Genomic DNA, 23,062 nt, shown 5'->3' on the forward strand with positions numbered 1-23,062 from the left:
TAAAAACCAGGTAGTTAGTATATTTAAAAGATTACTTTTAAAAAAAAAAAATCAATATTCAAAATGGCAAATATTAACAATTTGTTGTATATTTTTGCACTTTCATCTTCAGATTAGAGCACTTTCCATTTTGAGACCTATATTTTTATGCAATTCTTAATCAGCATAAAATTCTCTACCAAAATCAATAATAAAATCAGGGGGAGGGGGGGGGGGAGAAAGTTGAGTAGCGTCTTTTATAGCTATACAGCTTTGAAAACACAGAATTATATGTATGTGTAATATACACACACAAACAACTGTTATTTACCAATAGTAAGTGAAATAATTTACAATATAACTCTATATATTAATAACTCATATATATTTTGAATATATGCGTATAATCAAAATATATAAAAAAATATGCAATATCATCGTAATAAACATTGAAAACAAATAGCACGTAATTCAGCATTAAATTTAACATTAAATTTAAGTTTTCATTTAAAAACTATTTAGCTTATATACTTTACTGACTAAGTAATATTTAGGTAAAAATATTTTTAAAACAAGCAAAAATTAAACAATTTTAAATCATATTAACATATTTAAAAAAAAAAAAAAAAGATTTTTTATGTTAAGAGTATTTAATGATTAATTTTAAAGTGTGTATGGACCTTAAAATGTTTACCAAACGAATTTTTGTTCTCCGTTTCCGAAAATGCCGGTTTATTAATTTTGCTCAACTTACACCGACTAGGCAAAGTTATACAGAAATTAGGGTATAAAGAGAACTTTAGGACTTTGGAAAAAAAGTATAATTGAGTTTAGTTGAATGCGATAGTTATACAGTCATCTAAATGAAGTTATTCAAATAAATACACGTATATCAGGTCAGAAATGAATATCTATAAAAAAAAAAAAAAAAAAAGGTCGATATGATTGAAACAAAATTACTATTTATTTTTAATGAGGGTACAACAACATAGACAAAAATCATCACAACAGTAATTTACGACATAAGGACAGCATTTACCACTGTTTATCATTTATTTATAATTTTTTTATATTGAATACTTTTACATTAATGACTCTGAAAATATTTAAAATGAACAATTAAATATTATTAAATTATTATCAATTATTAAATAATTATTAAATACTTATTTACTTTCGATTTAAATGTAGAAGTATTTTAAAGTACAAGTCATAAAGTTTTTGGTTTTTTTAATGAATTTTCAATCTCTTACATTTTTTAAAAAATTACCATACAGAATAGTTCAAACTATTACCCAGCAGGCACACGACGTTAAAACAGCATCGAAATAACGGCAAAACCCTAAAATCTACCATATAACGACATCAAAATAACGTCGTGTGTCTGCTGGGTAGCTGCGCCATCTGAACTGGAAAACTTTATAGTAGTTCAAAACATAATTTACTTTTACATTTCTTGTCCATTGACCAGTATTGATTCTCTTTATTGAAAGTGCCTGTTCTTGTAAATGTTTAAACTAGCTTATCTAATTAATCAAAAAGAATGTGTCAATCCTGTTTGTTATGTGTATATTTTGAGGCTTTTTGTATCAGCAATCAATTGGGAAAAAAAATTTTCATTTAAAGGGGAAGATGAGGGTTTCCTTTTACGAATAATACAGTGATAGTATGAGGGTGGAGAAGATGTGAGCACAAAGATATTGCTTATCTTTGGAGAATGTGTGTGATTACGTTAGGGTGCTTGAGTGTCACCATTTAGTATTTTATTAAGTAAAAAAAATCGAAATTAGGGTGGGGCGGGGCCAGTTGAGCAATTTTTACTAAATCTAATGGAGCTCTTGGATGTAGAAAGATGATTTTTTATGTGTTATTTTATAATCATATACAGTTAAAATTTACACTTTGAACATGTGAGAATTTTCGAAATAAAAAAAGTACACAAACAAATGGAAGGTTTTGTGAAGATATTCCGTAAGTTCCATTTTTATTGAGCATTTTTTAACGGAAAGATCACAATTAATGGCTTTAATTTTAGAAACCAATTTCTTCAATAAATTATTCTGTTACTTATTATTTTTCCAAAATTAACGAGTAAGAAAAAAAACGTGTTTCATTTTTAATGATTTTTTACGCTTAGCATAATTTTAAGTTTTATTAATATTTCAATATATTAAACGCGAAAACGTTTTTTTGAACTTGCCTCAACTGTCTGTAGATATTTCTTAAACTAGGTATTGTTCTAGCATAGACAGTTTGTATCTTCAAATTCGTTTAGTGTTTTTGCTACGATCTTTGAGCCACGTTACTCTAAAACAGGTTTTACCAGTTATCTTTTGATTAGTTTGTCTCTGGTCTCGACTTGTTTGTAAAAATCCTTAAGTAGTTGCAAAATTATCTCGTGCCTTACTAATTGAACTGATATTATTTATCAGTGTAATTACAATTGAATTTGGTGGAAAATGGTGTGGCTAATTTGTTTTTGATGAAATTGTTCATGAATGTGTCCATCTGTTGCTTTGGTTCTCTCACACTGTTCTTCGGTTGAGTGTTATATTGTTTAAATGTTATATTGTTTAAATGTTATATTGTTTAAATGTTATATTGTTTAAATGTTATATTGTTTAAATGTTATATTGTTTAAATGTTATATTGTTTAAATGTTATATTGTTTAAATGTTATATTGTTTAAATGTTATATTGTTTAAATGTTATATTGTTTAAATGTTATATTGTTTAAATGTTATATTGTTTAAATGTTATATTGTTTAAATGTTATATTGTTTAAATGTTATATTGTTTAAATGTTATATTGTTTAAATGTTATATTGTTTAAATGTTATATTGTTTAAATGTTATATTGTTTAAATGTTATATTGTTTAAATGTTATATTGTTTAAATGTTATATTGTTTAAATGTTATATTGTTTAAATGTTATATTGTTTAAATGTTATATTGTTTAAATGTTATATTGTTTAAATGAAGTTGTACTTAATGAAAATAATTCAAATTTCTTTCGATTTTCCTACTTACATTATTTAGAAATTGATAAAAAAATTTTCTATTTACCAAAATACTTTTCCATTAGTAGTAGAAAAAGATTGAAACTATTCCCACAGGGTTACGCCTTTTTTAGCCATGTGCCATGTATAAAAAAAATCAAAATTACCGAATTATTCGAGAAATTTTTCAAAAATCATACATAAAAAAATAGATAATTCAAATTTCTTTCGATTTCCCTTCTCACATTATTTATTTATTTATTTAGAAATTAATTAAAAACCTATCATGATAAAAGCATCATTTTTGTTTAACTTAAAGTTCCATTCATTGACAGTCGAATGATAATTTTTTAAAAATTTGTATTTTGCTTGACTTTTTCAAAAACTGAAAATCATTACGTAAATTCATTTTCATAAATCTTGTTTTTTTAAAACTATCAGTAAAACATGTGTAGAAGCGTTTTACCGCGCAAATTTTGCTGGTTTATCTCAATAGCTCTTTTTGCATTTTCATTAGAATTTTAGTTATCCACAATTGTTTGGTCATTAATCAACGGGATGGAAACCCAAATTATTGCAGAAAGTCTCTAACTTTATTCTTCTTCACCGTGTTTTTTTTTCAGAAAATGTCGTTTATGATATCTGTGGGAAAGTCCAATTAATTACCGGGCTTAAGATTCATTTCATTCACGGTCTCAACTTAGTTCTCTTATGAATCTCATGACACCAATTTTTAATTATATGAACAACAGCGTACCTAAATACCTAAACCTCCCTTCTTTTTCTCCAATTGAGCTCTGCTGTCATTTGATGCTCTTAGGCGTGACATGTTAGACGAACCGTTAAAACATTGACGACCCCAATTTCGGATCGGTAAGCCGTATTGGTACAATATATCCTCAAACAGTTAAACAAAATGTCTTCTTGTTGTTGTTTGCCTGATAAAATCCTAAAAAGAGCTCCTCAATTTTAAGTTTGTCATTAACATGCCGAATGCAGATTGAAACTTGTTGCTTGGCGGAGACATCAGACGTTTTATCGCTCATTACACTGCCAAAGTGCAACTTTTTTTTTCATTTGGAATACTAAGCGTTGAATGAGCGAAAGAAAATCTATTGTACTTTTCAGTGTAATTTAATTTTTTTTCTCGAACTTTTTTGAAATTTAACGCCTTATGTACCCTATGACATTTGGTTAAGATAAAATTTAATGTACTTCGTTGTGAGGTAAATAAATTAATTTTTGTAGACTTACCAAATAAAGGAGCGAAGAAAGTATATTAGATATGCCATGCGGTTATCTTTCTATTCTTTTCTTTTTTTGTTAATAATTCAGTTGTTAGCCGTCAACTCCGATGTAGTCGAAGCGATCATATTGATGGCCGCTCGTGAAGTCTTTTTGGCTTTAACACAGGCTTTTAACGCTTTACTATTAATGGCTTTACTATTTTTTGGCTTTTAACGCTTTACTATTAATGTTTTCTCTTTCTTTTAGTATACTTTTATGTTTAGTTACAACGGTTTGTTAAAAGTGGGAGATTTTTTAAAAAAGAGGGAAGTTTTTCAAAAAGAGGATAAATTCACATTTTTGTAAAAAGAGTAAAAAACAAGTTATACTTCCAATGATTTAATATTTGCGTTTTTAATGTTTCGTGACAAGTTATACTTCCAATGATTTAATATTTGCGAATAAAGTTTGTTTGGATAGGTTTGTAAAAATGATGTAACATGTTCCTAGAACACTCGTAATGTTTTACACTCCATCTCCGATGTTTTTCTATGTTTTGCTGCGGCACTGCTTAATATACCAGTAAACAACAGGTGGCACTTATAAAGTTATTTGGAATTTTTTCAAACGGTTTTGATGTCTTTTAATAACTCGTTTAACAATTCCTGTCGCCAGTTTATTGTAAAGCGTAAAAATTTTTCTAAATCGCTTGAAAACAAACCGTTGATGAATTTTGTAAAATCTCTTTAACTCAAATTGGTGTTAATTAAGCATCTGCGTCTCGTTATTTTTTTATTCGAGACGAGACGAGACAATTATATCCGGAATGCAATTTTTAAATTCCGAAAGAAAATTTGTTGTCCCGGTTTTTAACTTTATTCCGGGACAGTTTATTCGTCAATTTTTTCCGGGACATTTCTCGTCTCGTTATGCTTGTTCCGGTTCATTTCGAGAAAACGATTCCGAGACGCAGACCCTTAGTGTTAATTTTAAAAAGAATTGCGAAGAATGCATAAAGTGGTTGAGAGAATTCGGTTTGTTTGCAACTGTAAAGATGTGTCCCCTTTTGCAAATAACGTATATATGGACTCATAACGCTGGCAAAAGTCGGGGACTGTCGTAAGAAGATATTCAAAAAGAATTGGATATGGATGCAGGGAAACTACCAGCGATTGGAACCAGTTTTGCAGAGATGCTGCAGTAAATTACTTTTTGAATAATGCTGTACAATAAGGCGGCCCTGGCTGTGTTGAAGAGAATGACGAATCTCTTTTTGCTCGCCGCAAATATAACCATGGCAGAGTTGTGTAAAGCCAATGGGTATTCTGTGGTTACGAGCCAACAACAAAGGAAGGTTTTTTAATCCCCGTAGCTCAACGTGATGCAGCAACTCTTTTGCCTATTATAAATTGATGGATAAGGCCAGGCACGGAATTTTGAGCGATATGCGGTACGATTAAAACATTCTTGGTGCACGAGGATTTCAGCATGGCACAGTGAACCAGTTGCTTCACCTTGTAAATTAACGAACGTGACAACTAATCAAATTGAAGCTATGTGGTGTTGCAGTAAAGTAGAGCTTAAGGCAATGTTTGGAACACATAGAGACATAATTCCTGAAAATCAGCGAATTCATGTGGATGCAGAGGTTTAAAGAACATGCGTTTTTTCACATTTGGGATCAAGTTGCTACTAACTACCCAGTAAATTAGGTGTTCATAATACTATTTGATGAACATAACTCATTATTTATTGGTTTACATTTCTTTCCATATTGTAGTGAATAAATTTAGAAGCTTTTCAGTTACTGTTAAAATTTAAGTCATTTTTTTGTCAAAATTAAAATGTCAAAAATAAAGTTAAAAGCAGCGTCATTTTTATAGGAAAAACAGAATATTCTAATGTGAATTAGAGTACTTTTTGTTAATCAAAAATATAAATGAATGCCATTTTTTTCTGGTTCAGACAAAGACCTTTCTGAATCTGCAAAAAACAACAGGGGAGTGCGAAACTAGACAATCGCCAAATAGCTGAATTAATTTAACTAAATATCTAGTTAGTTAAAATAACAAGTTTTTTTTTCTCTAAACGTTTATTTTATATAAATAAAATTTCTAAAATTAGGAATTTCTGAAAGCATAGGGCTTTGTTAAGTCACGTCACGGTCTATATTGAAAAAACTCTCTTCAATTTTAAAGTAAAAATTAAATTTGCGCACCCTTTAATGCTGCATATAAAGCCTGAAAGACTACTGTGCGTAAAAGTAATTTTCAAACAAAAGTTTGAATTTTTTAACCTTATTTTGATGTGCAACATTTTTGTATATGATTGCTGGATAAGTTTAATATTGCGTCGTTTAGATTCGACGTTTTGTGCATAGCAGTTTAAAAATAAGAAAGCGAAATTTCAGAGTGGTTTGATTTTTGTTATTCAGTGCTTTTATACGCAGTCTTTAGTCTTTTTGTTTAAATGAAGCATAGAATCTATAAAAGAACATTTCATTTCATTGAAACGAATCATTTCATAGAAGCTATAAAAAGAAAAGTACTTAATGCAGCGTAGTAATTATAAGCCAATTTAAGCGTCAAAGTTGCTATTGTTTCAGAAGGCAAGTTGATACAAATATAAAGTGCTTACGTTAAAATGACAACCTAGATGTGAACAAAAATAATCACAAAACCAATTTTAGGAATGAACCTCGATTCTAGGTTCTTTAATCTCACATGGTGTATGTTGTCAATGAAATCAATTTAAAAAGTGAACCTCGATTCCAGGTTCTCATAGTTGACATTGATATAAAGCCCAAAGCACTTAAAGCAAATTCAAAAGGAGTCGTCGGTGGAGATTTAATTGTAAAATTTTCGTTTAATTAGGTTTTAAACAATAAATGTGTTAAGGAAACAATTTTTCAATAATTTTTCAGTGACTGAAAGAGTGGTAAGAAAGTTCATTCGAAATGTTGCTTTTTCTTCGAATATTTATTTTCAGTCGTTGTTATTATTTAAATGTTTTATCACACAAGTCAAAGATTTATTTTGTTTTGAGCATAAAGTTAAGATTTTGAGCACAGATTAGTAGATTAGGAAAGCAAACACTGTAAAAAAATATTGCAGATTTTATAAAGATTAGTGATCAAACAAAATGGGAGCAAGCAACATGGATTGTTGTTCAAAAAACTAAACGAATTTTGAAATAGATTTTACGCTTCATTTCTGATGCTTACTTTCATCTAGCTAGTTCACTTAAACTAATAAAAATTGAACTTGACTTTTAAATATTTACAATTTAAAAAAACTTTGTCACAGAAAAGATATTGGCGTAGTGTCCACGATATCTTTCCTCGCTTCGTTTTTTTTTCGAATGTTGGATACTAATTGTTTCTTAAGTAAAAACTTGAATTGAGGATGTTAAAAAACGTATAAAGTACGCATCTTGGCGAACTTTCTTGTTCTCACGAAAAAAAAACGCAAAACCATTGCTTAAACTGTTTTGCATTTATGAAATACGTAGTGTTAAGAAGACATGAGTTTTATAACAATGGTCCTAAAATGTTTAACCAGAGAATTTAATTAAGGAAAATGTTAAAACAAAAATTCATTCAGCTCTGTTTCTATAAGTTTTCACAATTAAGGTAATTTGCTTGACAATTTGGGAAAAGACTTCTAGTAAGAAGATATCTCTTCGAAGTTCTACGTTTATAACGTTTTGATTTTACAGTTGAGTATAAATACTGTGCATCACATAATAATAGAATGTTAAGTGTTAGCAAAAGTCATAAATCAGACTGCACACCAAGCTTACTTGGATGTGGAGAATTCGTTTCTGGGTTTGATTTAGTAAAATAATGGAGGTTTATCTAGAGGGAAATTTTAATAAAAATTGCGCGGTAAAAAACATTGCGTGGTTTATATAAATCATTTACGCATTTTAAATGAGTTTATATCTTGAAATAGATTTACTGCAAACCAACAAATATCACACGAGCATGAAAACCAACAAATATCACACAAAGCGTATCGAGGCTTTTTTAGTGGTCTTGTGCTATGTCAAAAGTTTCAAAATAAACAAGACTTTACATGACTTTTTGAGGCTACAAATATGTCTTTTAATGCTAAATAAATTTGTCATAACAAGACATTTACCACAAAAGATTATTTGACTTAAGATTTTTCAAGCTAATTCATTTTTTTTGTTTAAAAAGAATTCATTTTTCATTTTCTATGAAAAAAGTTATAAGCTAAATTTCATGTAAGAATTAGTTTTGAATGAGTTTAGATTAACACAAAATTATTTGCCTTAAAATATTTCTATTCAGTACTTAGCTAAGGTAATATATTCTTTTTTAAATCTTGGAACTTTGTCAGACTTATCTTTTTTCAACTTTGTTATTATTTTGCTGAATAAAAATTATATTCCATCATTTTTGCCTGAAGATTGGTTCTTTTGCAGGACATAATGTTTCCTCGTAAACAAAAAGTCAAACTCTGATGAGGAAGATAATGTAGGAACGCAGAACCAGCACCAAGCAACATCCGCAAGAAGCAAAAGCTTCGTCTCAGTTGTCTTCTAGCAATTTAAAAAATTTAAAAAAAAAAACATAACTTAGTGACATTGAGGACAAAGTTTTGAAGCGTTCATGATAAGTTGATGAAGTGAGTTGCCAAGGTATGATATGGAATAATTGATAATAATTTCTAGTTATTTGTTGACGCTTCAATACCACAACTGTTGGATAAGCTTTCTGAAAGAAACTTGTTATCTGCTAACTTAACATTTTCAAACAAAAATGAAAGCTTAAATCTGCTGAATGTTGTTGTTCTCTTCAAAGTGAGCTTGTATCCCTTCTAAGAACTTCTGAAATTTTTTCACATTTCTCTTAACCACCCACGACTATTCCATCAGAGGTTTTATTGCCATGCTTTTTGATAACTCCTTAGAGTTCTTCATATCTTTTGAAACTATAAAATGAACATTCTTCAGATGCTTCAACACACTGGATGTGTTTGAATTTTTAACTTAAAATCTTTTAAAACAGTTTTACACTTTTATCGGCAGCACCACCCCAGGCCCCTTGATCTCAAAGTGGTTTCACAAGATTCCATACCTATTTTATTTTTTGTCGTAATTTTGTTGTCAAGGAGCAAAATGCTATTATCATCTTTTGCTAAAAATAAGAAATTGGAAATGCTGTTATGCTACAATTGTCAGATGAGACCATCCAATGACGATCGTGATCAATAAATAATACTAATTACACTATGTAACAAATTTTTACTTTCTTTCTTGTTCCAGTGTACAGAGTATGTTTTCCTAACCCGTTATGCCTAAAGCACACAAAATGTTGTTCTACAAAAACGTTGTTTCTGTGATCAGGACAGCGATGTTTTGGATTTTGTCTGCTTTCAAGAAAATTTTAAATTGGCGTTAAATACTGAGTAGTCTTTTATGGATTATTCTTATAGTGCTAGAATTGACCAGGAGTTTCAAGGGTTTTCAAGAATTATCTCGAAGTTTCACAACACCTTCAGAACTTTCTAGAATTTTCTACAACAGCGACAAAGGTGTTGAAAGTCTAGATTACAATGTCACAGATGCGGTTGAGGAGAGATAACTATACTTTCCTTAACAAAAAAACTATAACAAATGATCAGAAACCTTTGGAACTTGTAGTAGAAAAAAGAACAAGTTGCAGAAGATCTCTCAAAACAACTGCCAACTTCTTCTGCTGACAAGATAGGCTTTGCTTCTGCAAAAATACAGCCACTTAATTCGAGGCAATAATTATCACCTGTAACTTGAGTGTATGGTTTCTATTTATAAACAGTTCATCCAGGAGCCTAAAAGCTACACTGCTTTCCAACCGAAAAAACTACCCGTTTCTCTTCATAGCTCACTATATGCATCTCAAAAAGGATTACACTGGTGCCAAGATATTTTTGAGTGTTTTAATGTCTGAGGACTGTGGATGGAGAGTTCAATGTGGAGTGATTTAAGTGGAGCGATTTTCACATATTTTCATGATACAAAAGCATTTTGACAAATTTTCTTTGTTTTTTTTTTACCTCTGGAACAGCCGGGACAGAGGAAAAGTATCAGATAGATTGTTGGCCGCAACAGACCGAGTTTCGACTAAATATTTTTGTGGGGAAGAGCAGTAAAAAAGGTGAGAACTAAGTGGTCTTGGTTCAGACTTTCATTAAGAGTTACACCTAAATCAGACATAAATATAACATGGGAGCTTATAGAGAGGAGCGAGAGGAGTGCTTTTATCAAGTTATTTTGGGCTTGTATCGGAATACCGCTACCAAGGATATTATAAGGAAAACATAATGGGGAACTAAACTTAATAAAGTTAATGTTTGTGTCGTAAAAATTAAAGTTTGCGCTGAATGTTGTCACTTTTCGATGGACTGACAAGTAATTGAAATATAACAATTAGAAGTCAGGAACAAAAACTGTTTTAGATAGTATTATGTATTAAATATTTATAAGATTTTCTTGTATTTACACTGCTAAAATAATTCTGTTTTTTTTTTACAATCTAATATATTTATAGCTTTGCTAATTCATTTACAGATAAGCTTCGAAAGATCAGCTTGTAGAAAATATTAGGATTTCTTCTGATAATTTTTGACCAAATCATTAAACAAACTATTGCTGCGGTGACGTTCGTAAATTAAGAATGCTAAAATTTTCATGACAGCAAGTAAAACGCAAGTTTATTAAAATCTAATCAACAAGATTTATTTCGAGCATATCTTACAGAACAGAAGATAAAACTTAGAAAACACTTTTGAACTTAGATGTTTTTCAACTATTTCTATGATCTTCTGAGAGAACAAACTTTTAAAATACAAGTTTTAAGACACCGGTTTCAAACCACTCATTTAGAATCAAAATGATATAAAACAAAACTTAAAACATAGAGCTTAAAGCATAAAACAACATTGCAGCTATACTCTGTACTTAAAATAAAAAAAACCGACCTTTAAGAAATAGCACTACTTTTAGAAAATGAGGCTTTCGAAATGCAGATATTATCAAAAAACATTTACACCCAACTAAGACCTTGTCAACAAATACAAAAAGTAAAGTACTGAATTCAAAAAAAAATTACAGCAGTTTTGACAAAACCAATTTGACTGTATTATGAGTTTGTTGATGTATGCATATATATATATATATATATATATATATATATATATATATATATACATATATATATATATATATAAAATATTTACTATTATACAGAACATGGTGAGCCTTGGTGCGCTTCTAAAAAAACCTGTGCCAATTTGTTGCGCATTGATATTCCTCTTATGGGTGTTAAACTATAGCTATATTTGGTTTGCTATGGCTGGTATTGCTATGTTAACTTACCTCTATTTTAACAAACAAAAAAATGTATCGAAGGATAGCTTGCACAAACGGTCAGAAATACTTGTGGTGATTGTTGGTGCAGGATATTCGGGAATTTGTGCAGCAATAAAACTCAAGCAAGAGAGGATTAGGTTCATTATTTTTGAAGCTGCCCCAGATCTCGGAGGTACTTGGCTATATAATGTATACCCTGGATGTGCGTGTGATGTACCAGCGCATTTATACAGCTTTTCGTTTTATCCTAATCCAAGCTGGAGCAGTGAATTTGCAAGCCAACCTGAAATTTTGCAGTACTTAAAAAGTGCATGCGACTTTTACGATATTCGTCAATACATGAGATTCAATGCAACAGTAAAGAAGTGCAAGTTTGATGAAAAAACGAAGACATGGAAAGTAGTCACATCAAATAATGAAAAGTTTTTGTGTAACTTTGTTATTTCGGGAATAGGTCTTCTTAATTTACCAAATATTACTGAAATAAAAGGTTGCGATCTGTTCAAAGGGGAGAGTTTTCATTCTGCCAAATGGAAAACAGACTACAATTTAGAAGGTAAATCAGTAGCAGTTATAGGTACGGGAGCCTCTGCTGTTCAAATCGTTTCTAGCATTGCAGATAGAGTGAAGAGTTTATACGTTTTTCAAAGATCTCCACCTTGGGTTCTTTCGGAACTTGGATGTGGAATTTTTCCAGAAACATACCCTAATTCAGTAAAATACATTTTTACACTGTTTCCTGTCATTTTAAAGCTTTATCGGTGGTATATTTTTTTAAAATTGGAGATTTTGTTTTTCACAATATTCAGAAACCAATCATTTTTAACGAAAAGAACACGAAACCTTACGATCAAAAGTATGAAAGAACAGCTAGACAGCGATTCTTTGAAAGAGAAAATAGTTCCGAAGTATGAGTTGGGTTGCAAACGAATGACACCATCGAAAAAATATCTTCAAACTTTTAACAAAACAAATGTTCACTTAGTCACTGAACCTATCACAAGTCTGACGGAGCATGGTATAAAAACGGACAAAAATGACTATCAAGTAGATGTACTGGTTTATGCAACTGGATTTGATGTTGCAGCTTCATATAAAAACCTGAATGTAATAGGATCAGACGGAGTCTCAATTAATGAAAGGTGGGGTGATAAGCCGAACGCATACCTTGGAATTATGTACCCTGGATATCCAAATCTCTTTTATCTTTTAGGACCTAACACGGCATTAGGTATGTGAACTTGTAAGTCAACCTTGTTTATTGATCAACTTTAGTTCTTGAATTTTACTAATACTTCTTTTATTACTTGTTTTTGCAGGACACAATAGTGTTGCGTTGATGATTGAGTGTCAAATGAACTTCATAGTTGACGCAATTTTAAAGTGTGTAGATAAAGGATTGAAATCAATTGAGGTACTCGTTTTTTATCGCGTTTTTAAATTTTGAGTTCATTAAGTGTAGAGCTTTGTCATTGGTGTTTATTTTTAGATTTTAAGTGAAGTAAATGACAATTTTCAGCGTTATGTTTCTTCCGAGACAAAAAATCGTCCGTTTTCTGGTATGTGTGGGTCTTGGTATCGTAACAAACACGGAGAAAACTTTACTCTGTGGCCCAGTCATCTTTTGCACTATTGGTGGAGAACACGAAATGTTGATTTGAGGGAGTTCAAAACTTTTTAAAGGTTGTTGTACCATTACATGCCTTTTGGTTTTCGACTATTTAAAGCATCTTTTTAAGAACTATTAATCAATTATATTTTTATTTCATTTTGTTATAGAGGTTATGTAGTTTTATGACTGATGTTTTTAATTTTATTTGCATTTATAATCTCCTAAGAATGATAAAAAATTTAAACATGAGCGTTTTAAAATATTTTTATATTAATATTTTATTAAGAATGTTTTATTCTTTAAAATTTGGTGTTTTAAAACAATTTTTTTATGATAAATTCTAATGAGTTTTTAAATATTTAAAAAGGAATATTTTAAAATAATATTAAAAGGATAAATTCTTAAAAATTAATTTTTACTTTAATTATTGATATTTCGAAATATTTTTATATTGTTAATTTCTTATGATGTTTTGAAAGTATAAAATCGGTGTTTGTATATTCTTTTGTATCTATAATTTCTTAAAAAGGTTTTCTACATTTTCTTGAAATTCAAATTTTGAAATGTTGAAGTCTTTAGTTAAAAAAGGAAAGTTTAGTAAAAATCCTATTTGAAAATTGAATTCAATTTCCAGACTTAATTATTAAAGCATTTTCTAAGTTGACTTTAAAACTAAAGTTTTACAATCTTGTTAGCCAATACTTTTCGCAAATCTGAAACTTAAGTTTTTGTTTTGTATGAATTATTTTTTAGGGGTGAAAGCATTGTTTAAACATTCAGGAAATAATAGAAAAAAAAAATTCTCCATTTTGATATAAAAGTTTTATTGCAACATACATCTCTATATTGTGACAAATTGAGTAGCTTTTTTCAACATAAACATGTTTTTACTACAGTAAACAATCCCTTTTCTAATCTTCTCTCTAATCATTCATTAATCACTTTTTTTTCGCCTTTAAGCTTTAGTATCTTTTTTAGATTTTTGTATGAATAATTTTAGAACTTCTTTTTTCTGATCCGTGAACTTTCAATTTACTAATCTATGAACTGGTATCCTGTTAGTAATGAATCGAAGTTTTGACAGGAAATTTCTCTTTCTTTTCTTATTCTAAATTATGAAGAAATAGAGAAGAATATAAATTTCGACGATGATAAAACAACAACAAAAAAAAACTAGTTTTTTAAGTGGAAAATATTCGAAAAATCAAAAAATCTTTTTGCTCAATGGAAATAATAGGCTCAGATGAAATTTTTCAAAGTTTAGTGGAAAAGTACGGCTTGATTTACAGCCAATACCTTGGAAACGAAGATCGTCGAGATGATCTTCATCTCCAAGTTATTTAGATTATAGCCAATACCTTGGAGATGAGGATCATCATTGTAATGAAACAGCGAAAAGTAATCCCTGTTAGAATTATATTGATGCCATTCCATAAATGTTAGACGTGTAAGTTATGCCCAGAAGCGTCTCAGGAATGGCTATGATATCTGGTCGAAGAACAGAAAGAAAATTTAACATTCTTATCAGAGAAGTGTAAACTCACAGAAAAAAATATTTATTCAGGTCAGAATTGCTTAGGAATAGCACATATAAAAAAAAAATGGAATCTTTGATATGAAAAAGTCAACTTTGGTAATATTATGGAATTGCACTGACTTTAATGATGCTAAATATATTCACCAGTTTTGCCTTTGGGTGTTTTTTTTTTCAGATCAGAACTTTTTTTCTCACCCAAAATTAGTGCAAGAACGAGAAACCTGAACCCAATCTGCCATATGTAAAAATTAATGTGATTAACCTTATGATACGGAGGGCTTTTTAACAAGCATATAGAGAATATCTCTGTAACTTGATTTAAAATGTACTAAGGTTTCAAGAGTTCTTCGGTCAAGCTGGATTATAAACATATGACCATACACTACTAATTCTAAAATTAAATTTAATTCGTAAGTAAATTTTTATATGCTTATAAAAGAAGTAGCAACTTTTCAAAGAATATCTTTTTTTTCGCTTGGACCTTAAACAAAAGCCAAAATAGATGCCACTAGGTCCATGACTATTACAGGGCATGGCAAAAAGAGATAATACTTCCTAACTTTTTAAAACATGAAGGCGTGGAAAAAATTTTTTTTTAAGTTTTTGAGTTTTCAATTAGACTTTTTTTTACTTTAAATAAATTAAAATATATTATATAAAGGTGGCTGTGATGAATTCCACATTTGACCGCGATTGTTCCAAAGTCTACGTGAAACGCAATAATCATGAGCAAATGCACCACCAAGACCAACACCAAAAAGAGTAACTACGAGGGCCATCTAAAATAAGATCACAAAAATAACCTTTCATCGGCAGACTTTAACCTTCCTGTAAATTGTTATGGTAAACAATTACAGCCATGTTAAACAACAATAGAAAAGTTTACTAAACATAAATATAACTATGCGTACATATAACAAAAAAAAAACAAAAAAAAAAAACATATACGCAGAATCTTATTACAAACAATCCGACTTTTTCTAAGCTAAAATTTATTGATTCTAAAATTTATTTGTCTTTACATTACATATCGGTTACACAAGATAGGGTATAGAAAAATAAAAGATAACTAACTGGTACTATCAAAAAGCGGATTCAGCGGTCTACTTATCTTCCACACCTCCACCTTTCTTGATTGTAGCGTCTATACATTCGTACATCAACGCTAAATTGAAAGATTATCTTTAAAATTTCTGTAATAAAAAACTTTAAATATGAAAAGTTCGGCAGAAATTTCTAATTAAGTAAATGAAACAAAAAGCAAACACTTTTAAAACCAAACTGTTTTTTTTTTACATAATTAGTAAATACAATAATTTTCTGAAACAATAAACAATGGTTACCTACAACAGCCAAGTTATTTCAAAGAAACAGACCTCTTAGATTACGTCCATTAAAAACACTAATTAGTAAAAAAAAAAGTTTTATTTTGAAGTTTAATGAAGAATACCTAACTATATATCTAAGACAGCCATTTAACCTAATAATTTAACTCTTAAACTTTCATGTTTGCTCATCATCTTAATTGATTCTGTATTACCTTATTCTGTTTGGTGTTATCTTATTTGATTAGTTAATATCCTAGTTTATCATCTAAGTTTATTTGGAGTAACCTAAATTTATACGAAATTATCTCAATTTATATTCGGAATTATCTAAATTAATTCGCAAATATCATAATAAACAAATCTGTTCAAACGAAGTTTAAAAGCTTTGTCTTTGGAATTCCTTAATCCTTCCATGACGTCTCAAACCCCACGAGAAAATATACGAAAGATAATAATTGTCATTAAAACATTTAACTGAAAGTAAATTAAATAGTTGAGTAATTTTTACTTTAACAACTCTTACTGAATTACGTAAAACTAATCAAATTTCATTGTTTATTCAAAAGCTTGACTGTTTTATGGATAGAAAAACTTCAAGATTTTTCCATATTCTTTACGGTTACAAAGAATACAAAAAAATCTTGAAGCTTCCACATCAAGCTGACAAGTGAATTAACAGAATGATAAACTCAAGCGGAGGCAAGATTTTTTCAGAAAAGTAATTAAAAAGAACTTTTTAAGAAAAACAAATTAACAAAAATTTTTCGTTAAATAATTATATATTTTTTGAATTGTGGAAAAGTTTATTAAAAGCCTCTTGGTACTAATAAACCGAAAACTTTTAAGAGTGCTAATCCTATCAAATATGCATTCTTTACTTAGAGTTCAGATAGCATCAGCAGATCTGAAATTGCGAACATAAGAATTAAGAAGATAGCTACAAAAATACAATCCAGATGTTATATTGGATGCGATATCTTTGGCGATATCACTAACTTACGTGTTTATCTCTTTCTTGACTTTGGTAACAATACTATTTGTTATCTTCAACATCTTTGTATATATCTAAAAGGATATTGAGTACAACATTGAGATTTCCAGATGGTAAAATTTTGTTATTAGATAACATTTAGTTTTTACCATAACAAACTATATTTCTCTTAGGTGCTTGAATCTTCTAAATAAATTAGTCGGTGAATAATCCAAAAGGCAGAAATAAAGTGTTTAAAAATTAAAGCTCTGGATCTTTGTTAGAAAAATGTCATGATGTAAATACCAAGAAGTACTATTGATTTGCAGTACCTCTTGGTATCTCCATCAAGGTAAAAAACTTCCACTAAACATTTCTCCACTACTCCTTCGGCTGTATGTAACTCAGAAATTTAGATCTTCTCTTATAATTACAAAGAAAATTTGTCATTTTTTTCATCATAAAAATGTATTTGTAACATTGTCCCCAAGCTGTCATTTACCATTTTAAGTTTGATGTAAATAATAATGTGAATGGTAATTTATTGAGTAATTTTAGTTCGATTTTATAAACTTTTTTATATGCAATCACTTTTAAAGTGTTCACTTTTAATTGATTCAAATAAATTACTAGATCCTTTAATAATACAGTGGGTTGCATAAATATAGAGTCACTAGTTTTTTTATGCGAAATTTTTGTTTTTTTAAAAATTATCTTTGAAACCAACAAACTTATATGATTAAAAGCGTATTACATGTGTTAATTAATTGATTCTCTATCGAATGGTATATAATTCGAACTCATTAGGTTAACCAGTCTTGCGTAATTATTAATTCAATTAGAACATAACTGTATTTCTAATGTAGCAAAAATATAGAGTCAACTAAAATTTAACGACTTAAGTTGAAATATCTCAGCGAAATGTTATCCGAGCGATCTAAAATTTTTTAATTGATTTCTTTCGAATTATATAAACGTTCTTGCGAAAATAAAATTAAGTTATCATCTTTATATCTTGAGTTTTTCGCTTTGGCAATTATTTGGTAAAGTAAAAAGACAAAAATGGGCAGAAAAGCTGTTTCAGACAACGTACGATGGCAAATTGTAGGTCTGCTAAAAGATAAAAAAAAAAGCCAACGAGAAATAGCTCGAATGTGCAATGTTTCGCTTAAATGATTACAAACAACGTTGAAAAACGACGACTTACATAATGATGTCAAATATTTACCAAGGCTTAGTAGGCCTTTAAAGCTAACTTCAAGAGACCAAAGATATCTCTATCGAAAGTTTAAACAAGACCCTAAAATTTCTTATCGCGAACTTGCTGAAGGGTTTACAAATACGCCTGGTAACGTTAGTGTTAGTAGGTGGACTGTACAAAGATGCCCAAATAAGAAAGGCTTAGATTGCTAAGTCGCTGCTTGAAAACCACTTTTGCTGTCTCAGATCGCCTAAAAAGATTAAAGTGGTGTAGAGAAAGACTTCACTGGTCTGTAGAAGACTGGGCCAAAGTCATTTTCAGCGACGAATCCAATTTTGAGGTGATAAATCGTAAGTCAAGATTACTCATCAAGAGGCTGGCTGGTGAAAAGTTCAAAGAGCGTTTTTGTGTACCAAGGATACAAGGCGGAGGAGGATCAGTCAGAATATGGGAATGCTTCTTCCATAAAGGAACAGGGTCATACAACATTTATAGCGGCAGAATTAATCAGTACAACTACAGAGACCCTCGAAAGTGAACTTTTGCCAACAGCCAGAGCTTTTTACGGAAAACGACAACAATGGATTTTTCAGCACGATGGCGCAACGGCTCACACTGCAATCTTGGTTAAAGAGTGGCTTGATCAGAAAAACATTACGGTCATGCCTTGGCCAGCTCGTTCTCCAGATCTCAATCCCATTTGGGCTTGGATAGACAAGAGATTGGTCAATGAGAGCATAGCCAGTGTTGCGCAATTACAGCAGGCCTTAGAAAAGCTTTGGAAAGAATTTCCAAGAGAATTATGCATCTGACTGGTTGAATCTATGCCTAGACGTGTTCGTGCACGTGTGAAAGTTCGTGGTGCGCACAAAAAATACTAAAATGCACCCTGACTCTATATTTTTGCTCTGTTTTTTTGTTTGTTTTTTTTTAACAGTGGTATATATTTCTCATAAAAAAGTATCTTAAAATTTTTTTTGGAAGAAATTTTTTTTCTTATTTTGTTTATAATATCACTGTTAAAAAAATTTAAAACAATTTAAATTATTAACTCTTTTGTTTGCTTTAAATTTTAAAAAAACATAAAAAAAATCATATTAAAAATCAACTGATTCTATATTTATGCAACCCACTGTAAAATCTTTTTAAACACTATCAAGTGCACTTTTTCATTGACGCCATTTTACGGTGTTTAAAAAATGGTTATGAAAAGCTCTATGAAGAAAGTAACAATACTTGGGTTGTTTTTTGATGTTGAAAAACTGCAAGAAAGCGCAAACATATTTGTTAGTCAATTAAAATAATTTGAATATGCAATAACTGATATATTTATATATCTTTTAAATTTGTTTCTCAAAAACTACAAACAAATTTAAATACGTGTTTAATATGAGACTTCCACAGTTTGATTAATGGATTTTGAGGAACTTTGTGAGTAATTTTTGTGAGCAATTTGAATTGAGTTATTTTGCATATGTAACTTTTAATCAGCCAAAAAAAGTTTTAAGTTGCTCATCTAAGTTTAATTTATTCCAGAATTAATATCTTATTTCTATTAATTATTTTGCAAGTAATGAAAAATTTATAGACAGAAGACTTCAAATCCCCAGTAATCAATTTTGTTCCCTTTTCCATTTGGCTTCTAAATTTTTTCATCTAACAAAAGTTTTAAAAATACTTATTACAGAAATGTTATTCCCTTAAGCTAACTGAATGCTATTAAAGCTAGTTTCATTGATGAGAAACAATTCACGAATTATTGGTTCATCAGTAACTTAGAATTGCTCAATAGTTTCTTTTCTTATCAGTTTAGTACACTTAATTGGAATTCAGCATGTGGTTCTGAATAAAAACAAGATTTAAAACAGATAATAAAATTTCATTTTAAAATCCCACCTCAAACCATCTGAAAATGCAAATAAATTAAGAAAAACCACTCAAAGTTTAGTTACAGCTTTTCCCAACTAATTTATAAGGAACTGGGTCCAAGATTATTCAAACGTTTTCATAAAAACAAATTTTTCAACTATTAGGAAACACATTTTATCTTTCAAAAAAAGTGCTTAAGGAGTTTATAAATTTATTTGCAACAAGTTTAAATGCTTTTAATTTTGCTTGTGAACTTCTGAAGAAAAGTAAAAATATGTAGACCTGAAACAAGAGCCTTGAATACTCAGCATCTAATTGGACAACCCATGATACTTAGTCTGAATAATGTTTGCTGAAAAATAGGGGCTCAGTCTTTCAAGATGTTCTACCTTTATTTAAGAGTTTGTCAAACAGTTTGCATAAGCTCAGTACAAATTATTGAGAAATTTTTACCACTCTAGATTAGGTTAAACTTACCTACCTGTCATTAACAGTTTTGAACTTCACAGCACCATCAACATCTAGAATCTCTGCAGACTTTTGGTACTCCCTAAAAACTTTTGTTACAGTATTGGACAGGCCATGTTTAAATCTAATATCTGGAAGATGTCCCGTAACTCTATAAACCTTCTCCAGGTTGGAGCAGCTCAAGCAGCAGATGCTTCAACTAGAAGTTGCATCAGTCACTTCAATAAGAATGATGGCAACTTTTCCATCAACCATGGTCTCCTCCTGCTCATGATAGATCATGAACCGATCCAACCTTGTAGAGACAGCCTAGAGCTTTTTAAAAAAGTTACTTTCTTCTACTTCGATATTTTTTCTCTCCTTTATGTATTGAAACCTGATTGTCCTGCAATAGAGTGTGTAGGAGGGCTTTGGGTTATTTCAGACAATCTCATCTGTCATCTTGCTCCGGATCTGTAGGGGAACCAGATAGGTGAGGAACAAGGGCTCTTCTACTGCTATGCTGGCAAGCTGACCATTCTCAGATAACATCTGTTTATAAATAGGCTGTCCAGTGCAACCGTCATACCCTATTTTAGATATCATAATGAGTTGATCTCTAAGCCATCAGACTGTATTATCAGCTTCGCTGTATGATTGAGAAGCTTTCGCAAATCAATTGAGGCATTATAATCACCTGCCGTAACTCAATCTAACTTTTCTTCCCCTCTAGGACATGGTTGTAGAACGGGTAGAACTTCCTACCCTTCACATAACACCACTTAAACGCATTTTTTCGCAATTTTGTCCCACAGTTAACGCATTTTCCTGTAAAACATTAAATATTAATTAGGGTCAAGTAAGCTCAAAAACTTAAATATTAGATTTATATCTATATATATATATATATATATATATATATATATATATATATATATATATATATATATATATATATATATATATATATATATATATGGGAGTGTTATTTAAAGTTAATCACATGGGCGGCCTAGTACGGCCTACTGTTTTTCTGCTTGTGTAAATTTATGTGTTAAAAAAAAGGTTGGGGATAATAAGAGATTTAATTTGAAAAAACTTTTAAAAATGCAAGTATAAAATATATATTTTAATTTATCATACCACTTAAATATATTATAACCTTTTATAGTATTAAAATGTTTTAAAATCGCCTTCTGGTCTCATTTTTATTTTCTACATGATTTTTTTCATTACGATCAATATTTGGAAATAAATACATTTACATTTCCGTGGTAAAATTGATAAACTGATCTTAAAAATCAAAGAAAGAAAAGAAGAAGATCTCTAGATTTCATTTAAAAATTACGCCAATGTAGAAGATGATTTTGAGGGGTTTTGTTCACCCCCTGTCCACTGTGCAGTTGTGCGAGTGACTAAGATCTGGAACCAGATTTACGGAGCTCCATCACTCCGCCATGGATGTACGTATCTGAAACAGTTCGACCGTCCTCAACTGGGTGAGCCCGACTACCAGGATAGTATGTGTTAGCACTGAAGATTAGAGTACAACCAGTCTCATAAAGTTTTTGATTTGCCTAAGCAGGTACTTCTCTGTTTTTACCAGATAGTAGACAGCATGCCTCCTCAACTAAAGTGTCTGGGAAACACTATCTAAAGTAATGTTAACTTTGGTTAGACTAAAAATAGCGTAAACAGCGTAACTTTTCCCCTAATATAAAAATGTAACTTTTTTTAGAGAGAAAAAGTACATTAGTAAATACCAAGCGTTACTATGTTATTACAAAAAAAACTTTTTATAATTTAAATTCATTTTACCAATTAGAGAGAAAAAATATAAACATTAATTTATACAAAGCGTTACTATATTAGTTTAATATACAGGAACTATGGATTCGATAACAGCTCAAACGTAGTCCGATCTCAAGGAGTTACTTGCAGAAGAAGTAATCAAATTTGATAAGTGAATAGAAAAGGTTGCCTTAAGTACAGTGCTGAGCGTTAGTTGCAAGCCTCCGGGCAAGCAATTGCACGGAGGCTTGCACCTTGACTAAAGCCTATACCTGCACCTAGACTCAAACCTTTTCCAGTTCCATTGTTAGCTACTGATGAAGATTTGCAATAATTTATGATTGTATTGCATTATAAACACATACAAGAATTTGACTCGTTTATTGTCAACAAAATCACACCAGAAGCTATAAAATTAACTCCAATCTCTTATCAATACTATATATCCTAAGAAATGAGGCTTTAAATAAACTCTCATACCTCATTATTGTTTATTGATCCTATAACTACAATTTTAATTATTTATCCCAAAAAGAACGGTTATAAATATAAAAAATGAGAACAATCGTCAATTTGGGTGGACAATATACTCTGAAGACGCTGTGGAGCACTACTTAAGAGCCATGTGAGCTGAAGTGTAAGACATCCGTGAAGTCAAACGCAATCCAGAAAATATTATCACAACTCTAGATGATCAAAGAGCTTTTGATATTGCAACGTACTG

General features: G+C 30.2%; 1 protein-coding gene across 1 annotated transcript in view; it reads right to left on the minus strand.

The window, feature by feature from the left end:
- Nucleotides 1–3,650: 3,650 nt before the first annotated feature.
- Nucleotides 3,651–23,062, minus strand: part of LOC149888891 (uncharacterized) — a 380,578-nt gene continuing 361,166 nt past the window's right edge. Inside the window, exon 7 of the mRNA XM_090087972.1 lies at nt 3,651–4,160. The gene's annotated coding sequence lies outside the window, so the exon portion shown is untranslated. The remainder of the gene's footprint in view (nt 4,161–23,062) is intronic.

This window comes from Hydra viridissima, unplaced genomic scaffold (assembly GCF_058129835.1).
Source record: "Hydra viridissima isolate aposymbiotic clone 2 unplaced genomic scaffold, HvirCarnegie_v1 scaffold_5, whole genome shotgun sequence".
Taxonomy (NCBI): domain Eukaryota; kingdom Metazoa; phylum Cnidaria; class Hydrozoa; order Anthoathecata; family Hydridae; genus Hydra; species Hydra viridissima.